General features: G+C 40.0%; 1 pseudogene; it reads right to left on the bottom strand.

The window, feature by feature from the left end:
• Positions 1-462: 462 nt before the first annotated feature.
• On the bottom strand, positions 463-1,437 carry LOC133227419 (cyclin-H-like; annotated as a pseudogene).
• Positions 1,438-9,983: the final 8,546 nt, after the last annotated feature.

Below are 9,983 nucleotides of genomic sequence, written 5' to 3'. Positions count from 1 at the left end.
AGGACTGTAGCCTGCCAGGCTTCCCTGTCCAAGTGATTTCCCAGGCAAGAATACTGCAGTGTGTAACCACTTCCTTCTCCAGGGGAACTTCCTGACCCAGAGATCAAACTCCGATCTCTTGCACTGCAGGTGGATTCTTCACCACTGAACCACCAGGGAGGATCTTAAGTGTGTGGTACATATATTTAAAGAAATATAATCCAAACTATTTTTAGGAAGAAGAAGCAGTTAAGATGTTGATTATATTTGAGAGACAAGATCTATAAATCATAGTTACCAAGTCAAAAGAATGCTTTGGGTCTTCTGGAGGGATACTAGAGACAGACACATTATTGTCATTTTTTATATTACATGAATACATGGTGAGTGAGTGAATAAACATATTTAGCTAATTACTTGTCTTCCTGGCTCTCATGTCAGACAGAGAAAAATGCCCTTTCTATTTATTTATTTATTTTGGCAAATTATAGCTTTAGTTTGATATCAATCATGATGGGGTAAGGTTACCCAAACCTGGTGTTACTCTGGCTCCTTTGAAGATGTTTTATTTCACATAAAGCTACCCTGAAAGGAAAAAATTTTAAATAATATGAATAGAAAAGTTTAATATATTTTGATGCTTTCACAAATACAGTTAAATGCCAGACATGCTTCATCCGTCTGATGATTAGTTAGCATTGACAAATCAATTTCAAATGGCTAGAGAGAATCTACCAGGTCATCCTCAGTCCATTCTTCCTCCTCATGTTTGGATTTCTTTGAAACATAATTATCATCTTCGTAACCTTTTCTCTTCTTCGTAACTACATTAAGTGCAAGCTCAGCAGAGTGACACCTCTCCAGCTTCTGTTTCAGAAAGCAACTTCTTCAGGTTTGGGTGGTTCGTATTTTTTTACCAAGTTCCTCATGCTTTTCATTATATCTAGTAATTGTGACAAGGAAGTTCTGTTCTCCTTGAGCATCAGACTTTCTGATAAATAACTTTCCATAGTAATTCCTGCTCTGGATGCACTAGATAAAATGGCAGTTAGAGCAATCTGGGAAGGTGTGTATAAAAGGTGAGCATCCGTCAATGCAACTCTATTAAGAAAGTCATCAGCTGTTTTCCTCAAAATCTCTGGATTCTCCAACAGGGGATAGCGAGTCTTTAAATCAATGGGTCTATAATAGCCCTCAAAGGGTCTATAAGGATTGTGGACAATAAGGTGGAAATTAAGTTGCTGTATAAGCAGTTCATATTCCAGAATCTGTTCGAGGGCTTTCTCTTGTACAAGAGGGCTCTCCCACAGATTTCCAACAAAACTGTGGTCTAGATACATTGAATTCATCTACTTTGCAAGCCAAAAATTCACAAGTGAGCATTATTATCCAGGGGTGATATTTCATTACTGAGTTATTAAGATAAAAGCTCTTGAAATACATACAAGCTGTACCCTGGAAAATCCCATGGACAGAGGAACCTGGCGGGCTACAGTCCACGCAGTCACAAAAGAGTTGCACATGACTTAGCACCACAACAGATCTTGACATTGCTGGCTTAAACAGCGAACAGAATTCCAATAATCTTTTCTCATAATATTTGCAGAGCGTTATTTCTTCATGAGGTTCAAGAAAGACTGGGTCATTTGGAAGACTTCCGCTTACAAGTTCCCTGCCTGTGTTCTCCAGCCTTTCAAACACTCTGCTTCCGCCACACACGATCAAGAGCACTCTGGAGACCAGCTCTGCGATTTCTGAACTCCTCCTTTGCACCTGTGGCTCTGTCCGCCGGGAAAGTCCTTTCCCCATCTTCTCCACACCAGCCACTAAGAGAAACCTACCCCTGGTACATTAGCATCCTACAAGGGTCTTCTTTGCCTTGTTACTGACTATACAGTCCGCCGCTCGACTGAGGGGATGGACGGCGTTGTCCATCTCCTTACCTACTGTACCTGGCAAGGTGCTCGCTGTTGATTAGATGGATAAACGCACTCTGCGCCTAAGAGGCGGGAGGGAGGTGTGGGGTAAGTCCTGGGGGAGGGAGGGACAGGCAAGCGTTTTCAGAGCCCAAGGCCTAAGGGCTGTAGCCCGAGCCCTCACCTTCCGGTTCCGCCACTGCTTTGCATTTGAATTTGCGGTTGGATCGGCGGTAACCGCGCCAGCTGCTCCTCCCTGGCGAAAGTCCAGTGCCTCTTCTGGCTACTGTTGTGGTACATAGGGAAATCAGAGGCGAGGCCTAGGGAGTCTGTGGAGAGAAGACCGAGAACTGTACAAAACCTGACGTAAAGCACCTAAGCCACCTCCCGGATCCCACGGAAACCGCCCCTCCTCTATTTAAAATGGATATCTTTTCCTTTTCCCTGAACCAAGACCCTCAGACCACGTGTCTATCTTCTTAATTTCATTTCTAGGACATGATAGATTAATAAATGAATTATCTAGTCCAGTGGTGATAACATTTTTTGCATGAGGTCAAGTCAGGAAAAATGAAAATTTGGAGGTGGGGGGATTTTTTCCCCCGTTTAAATATGACAAGACTTTCAGCCTCATGGAATATATATAGACTTTCAAAATTAAGATTATCTTCTTTTTTAAAATTTCAATTAATTAATTTTTGGGCTCTGCTGGGTCTGTGTTGCTGCATGAACTTTTCTCTAATTGTGACAAGCAGGTTTCTCATTGCAGAGGCTGCTGTTGTTCTGGAGCCCAGGCTCTAGAAGCTGTGTGGGCTTCAGTAGCTGTGGGATGTGAGCTCAGTAGTTGCCCCCCAGGCTCTAGAGCACAGGCTCAATAGCTGTGGCACACGGCCCAGTTGCCTCGTGGCATGTGGGATCTTCCCAGACCAGGGATCGAACTCACTTCTGCTGCATTGGCAGGCAGATTCTTTACCACCGAGCCACTGGGAAGCCTAAATTATCTTCTTGATTCAGTCATCAGGTGTGCTTGTGAAAATGGAACTGTGTTGTAGAGATCTGGGCAAAAATTGAAAAAAAAAAAAGAGTTAAAAAAAAAAGTTGCTATGCAATAAAATTAAAATTTTTCTTCTAATCTTTTATCCAAAAATTAGATCTTGTCCTGTGTAATGGCAAGAATTGGTCTGTAAGCTCAACATCATTGATATGGACCCTTGGAGGTTAGGGTATCGACCTCTAACTGTAACCAGTGAGACACAGATAGTATCTACCTTACATCTTCCACTCAACAGCAGTGTAGCTTAAAATAAGACATTTAATGACTGGTACAAAATACAATAATACTTTAGCCATATTGTATTCAGTTCAGTTCAGTTCAGTTCAGTTGCTCAGTCGTGTCAGACTCTTTGCGACCCCATGAATTGCAGCACACGAGGCCTCCCTGTCCATCACCAACTCCTGGAGTTCACTCAAACTCACGTCCATCGAGTCAGTGATGCCATCCAGCCATCTCATCCTCTGTCGTCCCCTTCTCCTCCTGCCCCCAATCCCTCCCAGCATCAGAGTCTTTTCCAATGAGTCAACTCTTCCCATGAGGTGGCCAAAGTACTGGAGTTTCAGCTTTAGCATCAGTCTTTCCAAAGAACACCCAGGACTGATCTCCTTCAGAATGGACTGGTTGGATCTCCTTGCAGTTCAAGGGACTCTCAAGAGTCTTCTCCAACACCACAGTTCAAAAGCATCAATTCTTCCGTGCTCAGCTTTCTTCACTGTCCAACTCTCACATCCATACATGACCACTGGAAAAACCATAGCCTTGACTAGACGAACCTTTGTTGGCAAAGTAATGTCTCTGCTTTTGAATATGCTATCTAGGTTGGTTATAACTTTCCTTCCAAGGAGTAAGCATCTTTTAATTTCATGGCTGCAATCACCATCTGCAGTGATTTTGGAGCCCCAACAAATAAAGTCTGACACTGTTTCCACTGTTTCCCCATCTATTTCCCATGAAGTGATGGGACCAGATGCCATGATCTTGGTTTTCTGAATGAGCTTTAAGCCAACTTTTTCACTCTCCTCTTTCACTTTCATCAAGAGGCTTTTGAGTTCCTCTTCACTTTCTGCCATAAGGGTGGTGTCATCTGCATATCTGAGGTTATTGATATTCCTCCCGGCAATCTTGATTCCAGCTTGTGTTTCTTCCATCAGTGTTTCTCATGACGTACTCTGCATATAAGTTAAATAAGCAGGGTGACAATATACAGCCTTGACGTGTACTCTTCCTATTTGGAACCAGTCTGTTGTTCCATGTCCAGTTCTAACTGTTGCTTCCTGACGTGGATACAGGTTTCTCAAGAGGCAGGTCAGGTGGTCTGGTATTGCCATCTCTTTCAGAATTTTCCAGTTTATTGTGATCCACACAGTCAAAGGCTTTGGCATAGTCAAGAAAGCAGAAATAGATGTTTTTCTGGAACTCTCTTGGTTTTTCCATGATCCAGTGGATGTTGGCAATTTCATCTCTGGTTCCTCTGCCTCTTCTAAAACCAGCTTGAACATCTGGAAGTTCACGGTTCATGTATTTTTGAAGCCTGGCTTGGAGAATTTTGAGCATTACTTTACTAGCATGTGAGATGAGTCAACTGTGCAGTAGTTTGAGCATCCTTTGGCATTGACTTTCTTTGGGATTGGAATGAAAACTAACTTTTTCCAGTCTTGTGGCCACTGCTGAGTTTTCCAAATTTGCTGGCATATTGAGTGTAGCACTTTCACAGCACCATCTTTCAGGATTTGAAATAGCTCAACTGGAATTCCATCACCTCCACTAGCTTTGTTTGTAGTGATGCTTTCTAAGGCCCACTTGACTTCACATTCTAGGATGTCTGGCTCTAGGTCAGTGATCACACCATCGTGATTATCTGGGTCATGAAGCTCTTTTTTGTACAGTTCTTCTCTGTATTCTTGCCACCTCTTCTTAATATCTTCTGCTTCTGTTAGGTCCATACCATTTCTGTCCTTTATCGAGCCCATCTTTGCATGAAATGTTCCCTTGGTATTTCTAATTTTCTTGAAGAGATCCCTAGTCTTTCCCATTCTGTTGTTTTCCTCTATTTCTTTGCATTGATAGCTGAGGAAGGCTTTCTTATCTCTTCTTGCTATTCTTTGGAACTCTGCATTCAGATGTTTATATCTTTCCTTTTCTCCTTTGCTTTTTGCTTCTCTTCTTTTCACAGCTATTTGTAAGGCCTCCCCAGATAGCCATTTTGCTTTTTTGCATTTCTTTTCCACGGGGATGGTCTTGATCCCTGTCTCCTGTACAATGTCACGAACCTCCATCCATAGTTCATCAGGCACTCTATGTATCAGATCTAGGCCCTTAAATCTATTTCTCACTTCCACTGTATCATCATAAGGGATTTGATTTAGGTCATACCCGAATGGTCTAGTGGTTTTCCCTACTTTCTTCAATTTAAGTCTGAATTTGGCAATAAGGAGTTCATGATCTGAGCCACAATCAGCCCCTGTTCTTGTTTTTGCTGACTGTATAGAGCTTCTCCATCTTTGGCTGCAAAGAATATAATCAATCTGATTTCAGTGTTGACCATCTGATGATGTCCATGTGTAGAGTCTTCTCTTGTGTTGTTGGAAGAGGTATTTGCTATGACCAGTGCGTTCTCTTGGCCAAACTCTATTGGCCTTTGCCCTGCTTCATTCTATATTTCAAGGCCAAATTTGCCTGTTACCCCAGGTGTTTCTTGACTTCCTACTTTTGCATTCCAGTCCCCTATAATGAAAAGGACATCTTTCTTGGGTGTTAGTTCTAAAAGGTCTTGTAGGTCTTCATAGAACCATTCAACTTCAGCTTCTTCAGCTTTACTGGTTGGGGCATAGACTTGGATTACTGTGATATTGAATGGTTTGCCTTGGAAACGAACAGAGATCATTCTGTCGTTTTTGAGATTGCATCCAAGTACTGCATTTCGGACTCTTTTGTTGACCATGATGGCTACTCCATTTCTTATAAGGGATTCCTGCCTGCAGTAGTAGATATAATGGTCATCTGAGTTAAATTCACCCATTCCAGTTCATTTTAGTTCACTGATTCCTAGAATGTCGACATTCACTCTTGCCATCTCCTGTTTGACCACTTCCAATTTGCCTTGATTCATGGACCTGACATTCCATGTTCCTATGCACTATTGCTCTTTACAGCATCGGACCTTGCTTCTATCAACAGTCACATCCACTGCTGGGTATTGTTTTTGCTTTGGCTCCATCCCTTCATTCTTTCTGGAGTTATTTCTCCACTGAACTCCAGTAGCATATTGGAGCATAACCGTATGTATATAACTATAATATGCACATGAAAATTACAGATGTGCTGCTATAGGAGAATCACTTATTATTCTTTCTAAGTACTGTGTATGCCATGCACCAAACACACACCCCAATAAAACTGATCAAGATGGGAAGACAGAAGGTGCAAATCAACAGTACTAAGACTGAACTGGGGCACATAAATACAGATAGAGCAGATAAATACAGATACGCAGAGCTTAAAATGGTCAGAAAACATTAAAAACATCTTTAGGATCACAAATTGATAAATTCCTAGAAAAATGTAACTTAACAACAGTGGCTCAGGAAGAAAAAGTAAACCTGACTGGTTCTAAACTCTTTAAGGAAATTGAAACACAAACCAAAATTTTCCTTTGAGAGAATGTCAAGTCCAGGTGATTCTGCTGATAACTTTTACCAGACATTCACAGAAGAAATAATTCCAACTTTGCACAAACTCTTCTAACTAAGAGAGATGAAGTGAACATGCCTTAACTAATTTATTGAAACTGGAATCGATTTGTATAGTCATGATAGCAAAACCAGACAAAAATGTACAAGAGGAGTATCCTTGGTATTCATACAGCTGGAAGAACTGAGGTGTAGTTACCACAGTCATTTCTCTCAAAGAACTTGGGTTTGAAGTGCCAGATTAAAGTTCTCTATGTGGGGCACTCTGTGAGCAAGTCAAACTAGACTAAACACGAAGGAGAAAAAGGAAATTTGACAGCCCCTGGATTAGAATAGTGTGTGGCCTACCAAATCACCAAAGGCTAGCCAAATCCTTGTGGAGAGACCATGAGTCCCTGACAAAGGTCTGTGAAAGGCAATGGAGAATAGATCAAGCCCTGAGCCTTTGGAGTGGGAGCACTGACTCCAAGACCCTAGACTACCAGAGAACTAACCCTAGGGAGTATCAAATAGTGAGAACTCACACAAAGGAAACCACTTGAATACAAGACCCACCATCACCCAACCACCAGTAGCACCCTGTGCAGGACACCTCACCTAAACAGCAAACAAAACAAAAATACAAACCCGTCATCAGCAGACAGGATCACCACCTCACTCAGCCTTGCTCATCAGAGCAAGCAAACAAACAAAAACCCAGCACAAATCCCACCTGATACAAAGCTTACACAAACCACTGGACCAACCTTCAGTTCAGTTCAGTCACTCAGTCGTGTCTGACTCTTTGCAACCCCATGAATCGCAGCACGCCAGGCCTCCCTGTCCATCACCAGCTCCCAGAGTTCACCCAGACTCACGTCCATTGACTAACCTTAGGTGGGCAGAAACCAAAAGGAAGAAAGAATTCAACCTTGAAGCCTGAGAAAAGGAGACCTCAAACACAATAAGTTACAAAAAATAATGAAAAGGAAGAGAAATACTACACAAATTAAGGAACAAACTAGAAACACAGAAGTCCAAATACATGAAGAGAAAATAGGCAAACTACCTGAAAAAGAATTCAGAATAATGATAGTAAAGATGATAAAAAACCTTGAAAACAAAATGGAGAAAATGCAAGAATCTGTTAACAAAGACCTAGAAGAATTAAAGAATAAACACAAACAACACAGTTGCTGAAATTAAAAATACTCTAGAAGGAATCAATAGCAGAATATCTGAAAGAGAAGAGCAAATCAGTTAGCTGGAAGATAAAATGATGGAAATAACTTCTGAAGAGCAGAATAAAGTAAAAAGAAGGAAAAGAACTGAGGATAATCTCAGAGACCTCTGGAACAATATCAAATGCACTAACATTCGAATTAAAGGGGTCCCAGAAGAAGAAGAGAAAAAGAAAGGGTATGAGAAAATTTTTGAAGAAATTATAGTTGAAAATTTCCCCAGCATGAAAAAGGAAATAGTCTGTCAAGTCCAAGAGGCTCAAAGAGTCCCATACAGGATAAACCCAAGGAGAAACATGCCAAGACACATACTAATCAAACTAACAAAGACTAAACACAAAGAAAGAATATTAAAAGCAGCAAGGGAGAAGCAACAAGTAACATACAAGGGAAACCCCATATGCTTAACAGCTGATCTTTCAGCAGAAACTCTGCAGGCCAGAAGGGAATGGTGGGATATATTTAAAGTACTGAAAGGGAAAAATCTACAACCAAGATTACTGTACCTGGCAAGGATCTCATTCAAAATTGATGGAGAAATAAAAAGCTTTCAGACAAGTGAAAGTTAAAAGAATTCAGTACCACCAAACCAGCTTTACAACAAATGTTAAAGGGACTTATATAGTCAAGAAATATAAGAGAAGAAAAAAGATCTACAAAATCAACCCCAAACAATTAAGACAATGGCAATAGGAACATATATATCAATAATTACTTTAATGTAAATGGATTAAATGCTCCAACCAAAAGACACAGACTGGCTGAATGGATAAAAAAACAAGACCCATATATATGCTGTCTATAAGAAACCCACATCAGACCTAAAGACACATACAGACTGAAAGTGAGAGGATGGAAAAATATATTCCATGCAAATGGGAAGCAAAAGAAACCTGGAGTAGTAATCCTCATATCAGACCAAATAGACCTTAAAATAAAGAAGATTACAAGAGATAAGGAAGGACACTACATAATGATCAAGGGGTCAATCCAAGAGGAAGACATAACAATTGTAAATATCTATGCACCCAACATAGGAGCACCTCAATACATATGACAAACACTAACAGACATAAAAGGAGAAATTGACAGTAACACAATAATAGTAGGAGACTTTAACACCCTACTCACACCATGGACAGATCATTAAAACAGAAAATTAATAAGGAAACACAAGTCTTAAATGATACATTAGATGAGATGAATCTCATTGATATCTTCAGGACATTGCATCCAAATGCAGAAGAATACACCTTCTTCTCAAGTGCACATGGAACATTCTCCAGGATAGACCACATCTTGGGTCACAAATCAAACCTCAGTAAATTTAAGAAAATTTAAATCATATCAAGCATCTTCTCCAACCACAACACTATGAGACTAGATATCAATTACAAGAAAAAAACTGTAAGAAACACAACACATGGAGATTAAACAACACATTTCTAAATAACCAGCAGGTTACTGAAGAAATCAAAAGGGAAATCAAAAAATTTCTTGAAACAAATGACAGTTGAAAACATGACAACTCAAAACCTATGGGATGCAGCAAAAGCAGTTCTAAGAGGGAAGCAATACAATCCTACCTCAAGAAACAAGAAAAACATTAAATAGACAACATAACTTTACACCTAAAACAACTGGAAACAGAAGAACAAAAAAAAGCCCAAAATTAGTAGAAGGAAAGAAATCATAAAAATTCAAGCAGAAATAATGAAAAAGAAATGAAAGAAACAATAGTAAAGATTAATAAAACAACAACTGGTTCTTTGAGAAGATAAACAAAATTAAGAAACCTTTAGCCAGACTCATCAAGGAAAAAAGAGAGAAGAATCGAGTCAACAAAATTAGAAATGAAAAAGAAGAGGTTACAACAGACAATGCAGAAATACAAAGGATTATAAGAAACCATTATGAACAACTGTATGGCAAAAAATGGACAACCTGGAAGAAATGGACAGGTTCTTAGAAAAGTTCAACCTTCCAAGACTGAACCAGGAAGAAACAGAAATTATGAACAACCAAATTACAAGCACTGAAATTGAAGCTGTGATCAAAAATCTCCCAAAAAACAAAAGCCCAGGATCAGATGGCTTCACAGGAGAATTCTATCAAATATTTAGAG

The sequence above is a fragment of the Bos javanicus genome, chromosome 16, assembly GCF_032452875.1.
Source record: "Bos javanicus breed banteng chromosome 16, ARS-OSU_banteng_1.0, whole genome shotgun sequence".
Taxonomy (NCBI): domain Eukaryota; kingdom Metazoa; phylum Chordata; class Mammalia; order Artiodactyla; family Bovidae; genus Bos; species Bos javanicus.
The sequence above is the reverse complement of the archived record's forward strand: the minus strand, read 5'-3'. Positions and strand labels throughout refer to the sequence as shown.